At 51.0% G+C, this 12,420-nt stretch overlaps 1 long non-coding RNA gene across 2 annotated transcripts; it reads right to left on the bottom strand.

Annotated features, from left to right (window-relative positions):
- Positions 1-2,014: 2,014 nt before the first annotated feature.
- On the bottom strand, positions 2,015-7,111 carry LOC106510257 (uncharacterized). Of its 2 annotated transcripts, XR_014845599.1 has the most exons (4): positions 4,580-7,111; positions 4,031-4,246; positions 2,913-3,159; positions 2,015-2,418 (listed from the first exon to the last, which is right to left on the bottom strand). It is a non-coding gene; the product is annotated as an uncharacterized LOC106510257 (long non-coding RNA). The 2 variants fall into 2 exon arrangements; XR_001308621.3 differs by lacking the exon at positions 4,580-7,111 and having other exon boundaries at positions 2,015-2,391; positions 4,031-4,132.
- Positions 7,112-12,420: the final 5,309 nt, after the last annotated feature.

Below are 12,420 nucleotides of genomic sequence, written 5' to 3'. Positions count from 1 at the left end.
TTGAGAGCTTTTAAATGTTTTGTTAGAAAAGAGGAGAGATTAAATCAATCTGAAGTTTCCACCATGAGAAGCTAGAAAAAGAAGAGCTAGTGAAACACAAAGGACCAAGGACGTAGAAGAAAGCAAACTACCAGGGAAAGCAGAGATCAGGAGTTCCCGTCGTGGTGCAGTGGAAACGAATCCGACTAGGAACCCTGAGCAACAGATGGTAGAGAGCTCGGGTTCGATCCCTGGCCTCCCTCAGGGGGTTAAGGATCCGGTGTGGCTGTGGCTGTGGTGTAGGCCGGCAACTACAGCTCCGATTGAACCCCAGCCTGGGACCCTTCATATGCTGCAGGTGCGACCCTAAAAAGCAGAAATCAATAAAATAAGACATGGGCAAACAGCAGAGAAAACTCAGTAAAACCAAAAGCTGGTTCTTTAAAAAAAAAAAAAAAAAAAATCAAGTTGACAAATCTCCAGTGAGCCTGCTCGAGGAAAAAAAATCCCACAGATTAACAAGATCAAGAAAAAGGGGACATCACTACAAATCCTACAGGCATGAAAAGGAAAATGAGGGAAAGAGGAATGTGTGTGCAAAAAAACCCCAAGAAAATTGAAATGATTTCTGCTAAAGACATGAATTATCAAAATGGACAAAAAAAGAAATAGAAGATCCACAGAGCCCTATATCTGTTAAAGAAATTGAATTGGCGATTGAACTTTCCACCAAGAAAATCCCAGGCCGCTGTCTCCAGTCCGAACGCCCTCTGAAGCATGCCGCACCCGGGAGCCAGCGCGAAGTTTCTAGAACATGAATCAGCCACGTCATCCCCCCACTCCAAGGGTGGCTTACCCCCCAGCATGCCTTTCCAGGCAGTTTGGTCTGGGTGCTGCGTGCTTCTCCACAGCCTCATCTCTAAGCACCATCCCTCCCGACTCCCCGCACGTACGCGCACACGCATAGGCTCGGCACAAGCCTGATTTCTACCGCAGCAGCTCTCCGCTGGCAGTACCCTCCACCCCCGCCAGGGGGCATTTGGGAACTCGTGGGAGCGTGAGTTGTCACCGCGGCTATGGGAGGACGTGACTTGACATTCAGGGGGCAGGAGCCAGGGCGTCAAACATCCCTAAATGCCTGCCACAGACCCCACAGTGAAGAATCACCCTGTTGAGAAAGCCAGGAGAACCCCACCGAGTCTTGCCAGGATGAATTTCCTCCCGGTGTTACCTCGTCTTCACCTGCCTAATTGTGACTCAGCCTCCTGGGCTCTGCTTCCAAACACATGCCCAACAAACCTACTGCCTCGAACGTGCCTCCCTCCCCCTGCACCCCTTTATTAAATAGAAGTCAGGTTCGAGTCCAGGGGCAGAGACTTTTAGCGCGAATGCACCCCGCAAGGCACTAAGGGGAGGGGGGAGGAAATTCTAATATTTGCTCTGTAACCATGGTGTGTCTGCCCCACTCTTGCAGGAGAGGCTTTTTCCTGATCTCCGTTTTCTTTGCCTGTGTCCCTCTGGAGCCCGGGCCCACCCCTGGTCCCCTGGCATGGCCCCGCTCTCCTCCCCTCCCACAGGCCCCTCCAGCTCTGCTCTTTGCTGTTTCAGTTCATCTGTCTCCCAAGGTCTAGCTTTCGTCCAGCTGTCCCCCCTCCTCGCTCTCAGTCCGGGGAGCCCATCTACCTTTGGGCCACCTGTCCCCATGCCCCGGGGCAGGTGCTTGGGCTTATGGTTAAAGGGAGCAGGCAGGCAGGACAATCTCCATCCCTTTGTACTCGGGGCTGGACGCGCCGCGGAGCTGGCCCCGTGGCTACTTGTCTATCACTTTTTCAACGTTTTGCCTCGTGATCACAGGCTGCGGTCTGGCCGAAATCTGGAGAGAGAGCCCCCCGCCCCGTGCAGTTGTCATTGATTCTTTACTTCTGTATGTGCACAGCGAAGTCTAAAGAACTGTCATTCAAGGCAAGAGGATTAGCCTCGCCCATGGGAAGGGAAAATTGGGAAGGGAAAAAAAAAAAAAAAACCTTGTCTGAACTTGAAAATAAAAATGCTGATGTGGTTTTTATTCCAGAAACATATCTTACTGATTAAGAGCACGGAGAGCTCCCGGCTCGTGGGTGGGCCAGCGTAGTTGGCCTCCCCGCTCTCCAAGGCCCAGCCACCTGCCCGCAGCGTGTCGGAGGCAGCAGACGGTGTGGATTCGCCCAGCGCACACCTCATGGGCACACGTGGGGCATTGGACAGACCCACTCAGATGGGGCGGGTGCCTTCGCTCTGCTGGTCCACCTTCACGTCGGGACGGAAAGGCGGCAGGTCACCGTGGAAGGAGCGTGGACTTGGGGTCAGTAGGGCTGCTTCTCAGTTGAGTGATGCTGGGCACGTGACGGACTCCGTGTGCCTCAGTTTCACCATCTGTGAAATGGAGATCGTGGCAGCCTCCTAGTTGAGGTTGATGAAGTCACTCAGATGCCTTCCTTGGTCCATAGAACAGATGCTCCCCGAGCAGCCACCATCCCAGCGCCAAGAGGGTGACACATGGCCGACCTGAGTCTCCCCCATACCCTCCGCCCTTGGCCACCGGAGGCCACTGCCCCTTCCAGGCAGCCTTCTCTTTCAGGATACTCTGCTGGGCATTTGAGCCATAGGAGCGGCCTTGGCTCCGGAGGGGTCAGGGGGCAGCCTCCACGTCCATGGCTGTGGAACGGGGCTGACACCTCTGCCCACTTGGACCACACAGGGCTGGTGGCCTGGCGTGACCACCGAGGCCCCTGCCAGCAAGGCCGTCCTCGCCAAGGGCTGGATTCCTCCCGGCCAGGCCCAGCTGGCGTTTTCTCCAGTTTCACTGGGTTGGGCTGCAGAGCGATTGCCCGATTGATAACGCTGTAATTGGGGTGACTTGGGTGTTTAACTCCCTGCTCCTGCCGGTGACTCACGCGTGCGGAAGGCAGCGGCGCACCGTCCTCAGGCCGGGAGACAGCGCAGCCAGCCAATCGGCGACTCAGGTTTCACCACCTGGGCGTCTGGATGTGAGGTCCTTGATGCACCCAGAGATTCCACACCTCGGGAGGTGTTTACGGGAGCCTTTGTTCCCAGAGTCCTGCACCAGTAGGGTGTTCTCTGAGGCATGTAGCTGGCACTTAGAGGGTTTCCAGCTGCACTCTGTTCCCAGCGATTAATATCCTGTAAATAATAAATCTGCTCGGGAGCCAAGCTGCCCCCCCCACTCCTGTCCTCCCCCAGCTCCTGACATTGCCGCTCCCCCTCCCTCCCACTCCACCCCTCCTCTTGTTTCCCTCCGCTTTCTCCTGCTTCTTCCTGGGGTCCCTGCCCCCCTCTGCCCTCCTTTGTGGGGGGGTGTCACTCATTCATACTCTCCCCCCAGGGCACAGCCTGGCTGGGAGTTGGACCCTGGCGTGGACAGACCATGACCCAGGGGCCAGGCAGGTGGTGGGGAGCGTGGAGACCAGGCCAGAGCAGTCCCGAGCCATCGCAGCCCTCTCCCCACTGGCGGGGGCTGAGCCTTGAGGACCACAAGGTTTGGCTTGGGGAGGGGCGAGGACTGCGGCTTCCATCCCCTGGGAAAAAGTTGAGCTTCCTGGTGGCTGCTGTGGTTCGAGTGGCCAGGGGGGTAGATCAAAGGACCAGAGAACCCTGTGAGTGCCCTGAGGGGGTCCTTTCCTGCCCTTCTGTCCACAGTCAGCAGTGGTCTCACTGCCCTGAGCCCTCAGACCAGGTCCCCGCCCTCGGGGGCAGGGGCCAGGGGGCCGACTGTAGAGCCCGATACAAATAAGTAATGAAATTGCAGGTGGTGGCACGGCCACGAGGGGACCAGGCCGCTGGGAGAGTCGGGGGCTGGCCAGGTAGCAGTAGCAGGGCGCACCGCACCCCCGCAGCGGAGTGGAGGGGCCCGAGGCCCCGCCTTGGCACCGAATCCTCCCCGATTCGAACCTCAGCCCCTTCCTTCCCCGCTGTGTGGCCTTGGGCAAGTTGCTTGACCTCTCGGGCCTTCTCGGGCCTTCTCTGCAAATCAGAGATGATGACAGTAAAGCACCTCACGAGGCTGCTCTGAAGGTTGAACGCTCGCGCCCAGCAGCTCAGGGCAGTGCTGGGCCCTTGACGCATTAAACCCGGGGCCAAGGGCCCGGAAGGAAGACAAACTGGAGCTTCCAGCGTGGAATCCGATCCAGGCAGGTGGAGGGGTTCTGGGAAGAGCCGGCTTCCCGCCGCAGGGAGGCTGTGCTGCCCAGAGGCGGTCCTGCACTGCCCTCTGGGGGATGGCCTCGCAGGGAGAGGAGGACATGCAGCAGCGGGGAGCCCCGGCACCCAGACCCCTCCCCCCAGGCAGCCAGATACCATCCCCCCCCAGGAAGTCAGACCCCCCTCCCCCCAGGGGCCTAGACCCCCTCCTCCCCAGGCACCCAGAGCCCCACCTCCAGGAACATAGACCCTCCCTACCCCCAAGGACCCAGACACCTTCCCCCCCCACCCCGCCCCCGACACCCCGCACTCCATCTCCTGACCCCAGCCCCCACCCTGCCCCCGGGCCCCCCCCATCTGCCCCGCCCTTCCTTCCCTCCCGGGGCCTCAGGTCCGCACTCACCCCTGCTTCTCCCCAGTGGTTCCTGGACATCGTCCCACCTGCAGAGCTGGTCCCGGCAGCCCGGTTCTCCGTTCCTCGCGCCCCTTCCTCCCGCAAGGATGGTGGGGGCAACAGGCGACGCTTCTTCACCAGACACCATCCTGAGACACTTGTCCACACCGCACTTAACCCTCCGCGGTCTCCAAGGTCAGTGCGCCATTGTTCTGTTTTACGGATGAGGAAACCGAGGCCGCGAGAGTGCCTGCAGTGACCCTGCTGAGACCTTTTCTCCCCGGCAAGTTCCCTCCCTGGAACTGGGCACTGCCAACAGCTGCATCCTGCGCCCAGTGCCCGGACACCCCCTGCCTCCCGTCTCCTCCCAGCCGGCCTCCAGCCTGCCCAGAATCTCCCGAGGCCTCACTTCCTCACCCCCGTCTGCACTGGGCTCAGCGTTCATCCCACTCCAGCACACCCTCAACCCTGGGCCCCTCTCCCACGGGGACTTCTTTTCTGGCGTAAACCCTGTCCTGGCTAAGTCCAGCCTCCTGCCCGCTCCATGGCTGCAGGAAGCACTTGCCCGGCAGCCGGGAGCATAGACGTGACCCTGACGCCTTAGTGCCTCCGCCCCCGGGCCACACTCCTGCCCCCCGCGCCCCTCCAGCCAGAGTCTGCTTGTCTTTCAGCTCCGGACACAGAAGGCGCCTGTCGAGGCCTCCGAAGCCCTTCACGTCCCTGACGACTCCCTCAGCACCTGCCCTGGCTGCCTTCTTTGCGGGCTTATTCTCACCCCCAGCTCATGGACCCTGGGGTTCTCCCGGGTGTAGCTGGTGGAGCTTCTCCTCAGAAATCTATCCAGTTCTAAAGCTTTAAATACAGTAAAATTCTGACCCCCCCCAACTATGTCCGGCCCAGAGCACCCTCCCCCAAGCTCCAGACCCTCCCCAACTCCCTACAGCTCGCCTTCAGCCCCACCCCCACCGTCGGCCCAAGATGCCCCTTAGATGGACCAGGCTCTCTGCCGCCTCAGGGCCCTGGCACCTGCTCTTCCCTTGACCTAAACTGTCCCTGCCCCGCTGTCTGCCTGGCTCACTCTCTCACCTCCAGTCTCTGCTGAAACATCACCTTCTCAGCGAAACTGCAGCGCAGCCTCTTCCCCGCAGTAGCCCTGCCTCCCCCCCAGCTTTGCAAGCCTCTCCACTTAACAGCCATCTAGCTGGCCCGCCGCCGCTTTTACGTTCCTCAGATTCATGGAGGCAGGGGTTGCTCCCTCTCTACCCACTGCTCCATACCCAGTGCCCGGAACAGCACTGGTGCGTGGTGGGTGCACGTTAAGTGTCCACTGAGTGAATAACTTGGGGGTCCCTTGGCCCCTTGTTGAGAACCATGAGTCCCAACAGAAAGGGTCTGGGGGACATTGTCTCTGATCCCAGGGCCCCCACCCTCAGCCTTCAAGAGGCTTCGAGTCGGCTGGGTGGGCTGGGTTGCACTCAGCGTTCCATCCAGGGCCAGAGCAGGTGGTCCTGACCCCCGTGCCCTGGATGCTCAGTGGGTCAGCATCAAAGCCAGATTAGCTCCCAGCTTAACCCCTCCTGCCACATTCTTGTGACAGTCACAGGCTGGAGAGATTCAGTGGCCCCAGTCTCAGACTTGGACTCAGACCTCTAGGGGTCCCCACGGCCGCCTGCGCATGTACACACACACGCACACGCACACGCATACGCACAGGCACGCACTCACATAGGCACTTGCTGGCGCTGCCATTGTTTAGGGAGTCAGGGGTCCCCAAGTTTGGGAATAAGTCATGGTGGCCCTGGCATCGGACTGGACCCCTGAGTCAGCACCAGCCGGCCCTTCCTGCCCAGAGGACCTGGTCCAGCAGCCTCATTGCGGGCGAGGGCCCTGCCAGAGGGACGATGTAGTTTGCATGACCTTTCACTCCCGATTCCAAGGGTCGTGTTCTCCCCCAGGCCAGCTGTGGACATTGTGAGGACAGTGCCACCAGCACCCGCCCCAGTGGCCACCTCCCCTAAGTGGGGATGGATAAGAGTGACCATGCTGGGCACTGTGTAGACCAAACCAGACAACCAATGGGACGTGCCAGAGCACAGAAGCCTCAAGAGCAGGAGCCGTGATTGTGGAAACCACAATTCTAGGCTAAGCTTGAAGCACCCTGAACTGCAGGAAGCCCCTTGACTGGCTATTATTTCATTTTGCCCTCACCTAGGTAGGTAAGTTCTCACCCTTCTTCCTCTTCTTCCTTTTTCTTTTCTGCTGTCCTTGCAGCATATGGAAGTTCTGGGCTAGGGGTCGGATCGGAGCTGCGACTGCTGGCCTACATCACAGCCAGCCTACACTGCAGCTTGTGGCAACACTGGATCCTTAACCCACTGATCGAGGCCAGGGATCAAATCCACAGTTTCATGGACACTATGCTGAGTTCTTAACCCGCTGAGCCACAGCAGGCGCTCCCCCTTCTTCCTGGCCCGTCACACCCTGGACCTTTCTTGCTGGGTCATCTGTCTGTTTCCCCAACTCAGGAGAAAACTGCTGTCTGCTCACCAACCGGAACCAGAACTTGGGGTACTTGGCTGTTTCAGTGAACACCAGGCTCTTTTTGTCCGTGTGAACCAAAGCTTCCCAGGAGGCTGGGTCTAGCTGGCTCGCCTCTGTCCACATAATGTGTCCTTCCCTGCCCAGGCCAGGTACCCAAAATCCTATGTCACTCTCACTCTCTCTGTCTCTGCTGAAACCTCTGTAAGTTTGCCCACTCTTCTGCCCCAACCCTGCAAACCACCAGGGAGTGGGGAGGACTTGTCGTCAGGAGAGGGCTGGCATTTTGTCCAGCTTTGCATGGGATCACAACCCAGCAAGAGGGAGGCGGCCAATGCTTGGCCTAAAAAGAGAGAGTGCTGCTGGCCAAGATGAAGTAACAGGCTATTTTTACCACCACATGAAACAATCAAAAACACCAGACAGAGCAGATTAAATAGCTGTTTTCAAGACATTGGACATTGGGTGATGAAATGACCCCTGAAAGGCAGGAAGCAAGGTGCACTCTGCAATGTCCCCAGCTTTTTGCCTTGAGAGCGGTCCCAGGTCACAGAACAGGAAAGGGAGCCCAGGCAGATACCAGGAGACTCCCTGAGTTCCAGAGATGGACTTGAGAGTCCAGGAGAACCACAGCAGCTCGAGTTGACAGGACTTGGTATCAGAGAAGAGAGGCCTGCACAGAGAGACAGCCCTGGAACTGTGCACAGAGTCCCCCTCACGTATTTCCCAGAGGACCAATCCCTGAGTGTGTGAGAAACCACTCAAGGCCCACGAGAGCATCATCCTAAAGGATTAGAGAAAACAGTGCCCAGTGCTCTCATAAGGCTGGGAACAGTGCCTGTTCCCACCAGCTAGACTGGAAAAAATCATAATTCTGGTGAGTGAGGCATTTGGGGGAAGAGGGGAGAGTACCCCAGAAAAATAGTGGAAAACATTAGCCTTAGACCGACTACTCACCCAGACTTACCTCATACATCACCAAAGCAAAACCCAAGAGGGTCAAACTGACTCCAAGTAATGTAGCTGCCTCCCGGATCATAGTTCAAGAATAATTATTGGGATACAATGCTATCTAGTGCCCCCAAAGGTAATTTTTGTTTTACAAATGTCAATCATTCAATCAAAGATTATCAGGCATGCAAAGAAGCAGGCAGCATGATCCATAATGAGAATTGTCTAAATTGTCAAAACTGACCCAGAATAGACACAAATGTTAGATTTAGTGAGAAGGACAAGCTAACAGTATTCTTCCACAAGTTCAAATAATAAAGTAGAGACATAGAGGATAAAAAAGATAAATCAAACTTCATCAAAAACTACAATGCATGGGATTAAAAATTCAGTGGATAGGGTTCACAGAAAATTAGATATTGCAGAAGCGATGAGTGAACTTGAAGACATAACGATAGAAACCATCCGAAATTAAACACAGAGAGGAAAAAGAATCCCCCAGTGAAAAGAGTACCAATCAACTTTAAGCAGCCTAATATATGTGTAATTAGAGTCCCTGAAGGTGAGGAGGCAGGGAACAAGAAAAAAAATTTTTTGAAGAAATAATGACCACAAATTTTCCAAAATGATAAAAGCTATAACCCACAAATCCAAGAGCTGTTAACTCCAAGCACAATAAGCATGAAGGAGAACAAGACATATCGTAACTAAATTGCTCAAAAACAGTGATTAGGAGAAAAATATTAAAAGAAGCGAGAGAAAGGGTAAATCACATAGAAAGGAAGAAAATGAGAATGACAGCAGATTTCTTGTCGGAAACATTGCAAGTGGAAAGACAGTGAAAACATACCTTTAAAATACTAGAAGAAAAAAAATACTAGACAAAAATAATCAGCCTATACTTATCTCTAAAACAAAAAATGTTAGCAAATATATGTCCAGTGAGATAGCTTTCAAAAGGAAAAGCAAAATAATGAGTTTCAAACACAAAAGCAGGAAAAAATTCATCAGTAGTACACATACAAGAAATGTTAGTCATTCATGCAGAGGAGAAATAAAACTAGTTGGAAATAGAAGTCTAAATAAAGGAATGAAGATGCAGGAAATTGGAGTTTCCCAGTGGCCCTTAAAGATCTGGTATTGTCATTGCTGTGGCATAGGGTCAATCCCTGGCCCTGGACCTTCTACATGCCATGGGTGTGGCCACCAAAAAAAAAAAAAAAAGAGAGAGAACCACTTGAAATGGTATCTACATGGGTAAGTACATAATATTTTTTAAAATTCAAATCTCTTAAAAACATAATTAAAAAGAAGATCGAAGTACAAAAATACATGGAACATTAGATATATGGAATAATAGCTCATGTTCATAAATCAGAAGACTTAATATTGTTAAGCTGGAAATACTACTCAAAATAATCTGCAGATTTAATACAATCTCTATCAAAATTCCAACAACATTTTATACAGAAATAGAAAAGCCCATCTGCAGTTTAATATGGAACTGCAAGGGGCCCCAAATAGCCAAGACAATCTTGAAAAAAAAGAATAAATTTGAGACTCACTCTTCCCAATTTCATGACCTATTACAAAGCTACAGTAATCAAAACAGTGTGGTACAGACAGGAAGATAGGCATATAGACCAAAGACATAAATTTGAGAATCCAGAAATAAGCTCGTACATCTAGGACCAATTAATTTTCAACAAGTGTGCCCAGACCATTCAATGGGGACATAATAAGTCTCTTCAACAATTGCTGGGACAACTGGACGTCAACATGAAAAAGAATGAAGTCAGACCCCTACCTCACACCATATACAAAACTAACTTAAAATGGAGCAACAACCTAAATATAAAAGTTACAACTATAAAACTCTGAGAAGAAAACATAAAAGTTAAAATCTTTATGGCTTTGGAAAAATAGATATATTGGACTTCATCAAAACTAAAACCTTTTGTGTATCAGAGGACATTTTCATGATAGGGGGACAACCTACAGAATGGGAGAAAATATTTGTAAATCAAATATCTAAGAAAAGTCTGATATTCAGAATGTGTGAATAACTCTTAAAACTCAACAACAAAAACAAACAACCCAATTTAAAAATGGCAATGGATTTGAAAGGACATTTCTCCAAAGAAGATATGCAATGGCCAACAAGCACATGAAAAGATGCTCAGAGTTCCCGTCATGGCTCAGTGGTTAACAAATCCGACTAGGAACCATGAGGTTGGGGGTTCGATCCCTGGCCTTGCTCAGTGGGTTAAGGATCCGGTGTTGCTATGAGCTGTGGTGTAAGTTGCAGACATGGTTCGGATCCTGCATTGTTATGGTTCTGGTGTAGGCTGGTGGCTACAGCTCCAACTCGACCCCTAGCCTGGGAACCTCCATATGCCACAGGAGCGGCCCAAGAAATAGCAAAAAAAGAAAAGAAAAGAAAAGAAAAGCTGCTCAACATCATTAATCATTAGGGAAAATGCAAAATTAAAATGACACTGAAATACCACTCTACACATTTTCACATGGCTATGGGTAAAACACACAAACAAAGGAAAACAAATGTAGGCAAGGGTGTGGAGAAATTGGAACCCTCATACATTGCTGGTAAAACTATAAAATGGTTAAGCTGTTGTGGCAATGGTTTGGCTGTTCCTCAAAAAGATAAATGGCATTACCACATGACCCAGCAATTCCACTCCTAGATACATGCCCAAAAGACTTGAAAACAAGGACTTACATCTCGTACATCAATATTTATAGCAACAGTATTCACAGCAGCCAAAAGATGGGAACAATGCGAATATCTATCCATGGACAAACGGTGGTATATCCATACAGGAGCGTATTATCCTGTTATAAAAAGGAAAGACGTACTGATAACGTGCTATGACGTGGATGAACCTCAAAAACATCCTTCTACGTGAAAGAAACCAGATATGAAGGCCGCATATCACCTGAGTCTAACTATATGAAGTACCCAGAATAAGCAAATCCATAGAAACAGAATGCAGATGCATGGCTGTCGAGGGGAAGAGGCAACGGGGAGGACTTCTTAATGAGGATGAGATCATAGTTTGAGGCAATGGAAGTGTTCTGAGACTCAGTAGAGGGAGTAGTTACCCAGCAGTGTGGATGTACCAAATGCCACTGAACGGTTCACTTCAAAAAAGCTTAATTTTATCGCTTAAATTTTTGAAGATTAATTTAATCTTACAGATTAATTAACTAGGTAAAGTAATTGACGATTCAAACATATGCATTAGGTAAAATGCCTGGCGATCATATAAAAGCCAGGAGGGAGAAAAGTGGAAGTATACCATTTTATTATTAGGTTCTTATACTACACCAGGTGGAGCGGCATAATACCTCTTGAGAGTAGTCTCGGATAGTTAAGGATTATACTATAAACCCTAAAGCAACCATTAAGATAACAGCACAAAGCGATACAACTGAGATAGTGGAATAATAAAAGATTCTCCAAAAGAAAACTCTAAAGGGGGGGGGGGGCAAATCACTGATGGAACAAAAAATAGAAAACACAGAGACTTCATGTATTAGCTATCACACTAAATGTAAATCGTCTAAATTAAAGGTCAGAGATTATAATTATCTGATTAAATTTTTACAAAATCCAAGTTCACCGACATACTGTCTACAAGAAAAGCACCTCACATTTAAAAATACAAATAGGCTAAAAGCTAAAGGGTAGAAAAAGATATACCATGACAATGGGAGCCAGAAGAAAGCTGATTAGGGATATCATTGAGGTGTATTTCAGAGGAAAGACTATAACCAGGGATAAAGAAGACCACTCACAATTATGAAGATGTCGATTAATCAAGAGGATGCAACGATCGTAAACATTTATCTACCAACAATATCTCAAACTATGTAAAAAAACTAATAGAACTGACGGAAGAGATGGGTCACAGTTAAGGAGGGAGATTTAAAGGCGCCTCTCTCAGTTGTGAAAGAACAAGGAGACAAAAATCAGGAAGGATGGGCGTTCCCTTTGCAGCTCAACGGTAACAAACCTGACTGTTATCCACGAGGATGCGGGTTTGATCCCTGGCCTTGCTCAGTGGGTTAAGGATCTGGTGTTGCTATGAGCTTCGGTGTAGTTCGCAGATGTGGCTCAAATCTGGTGTTGCTGTGGCTGTGGTGTGGGCCGGCAGCTGCAGCTCTGATTCAAACCCTCGCCTGGGAACCTCCATACGCCGCGGGTGTGGCCCTAAAGAGAAAAAAAATCAGTCAAGGATAGAGAAGATTTGTGCAACATTATTATTCAACAAAAGAAGAATAAAATTCTTTTTGCCTACACATGGAGCATTTACCAGGATCACGTTCTGGTTCGTAAC

This window comes from Sus scrofa, chromosome 5, assembly GCF_054392235.1.
Source record: "Sus scrofa isolate SSC_HxYL_T2T_F1_AM1 chromosome 5, Sscrofa_HxYL_maternal_Yorkshire_Landrace_v2.0, whole genome shotgun sequence".
NCBI classification, from domain to species: Eukaryota; Metazoa; Chordata; class Mammalia; order Artiodactyla; family Suidae; genus Sus; species Sus scrofa.
Note: the sequence above shows the minus strand (reverse complement) of the source record. Positions and strands in the feature narration are given on the sequence as shown.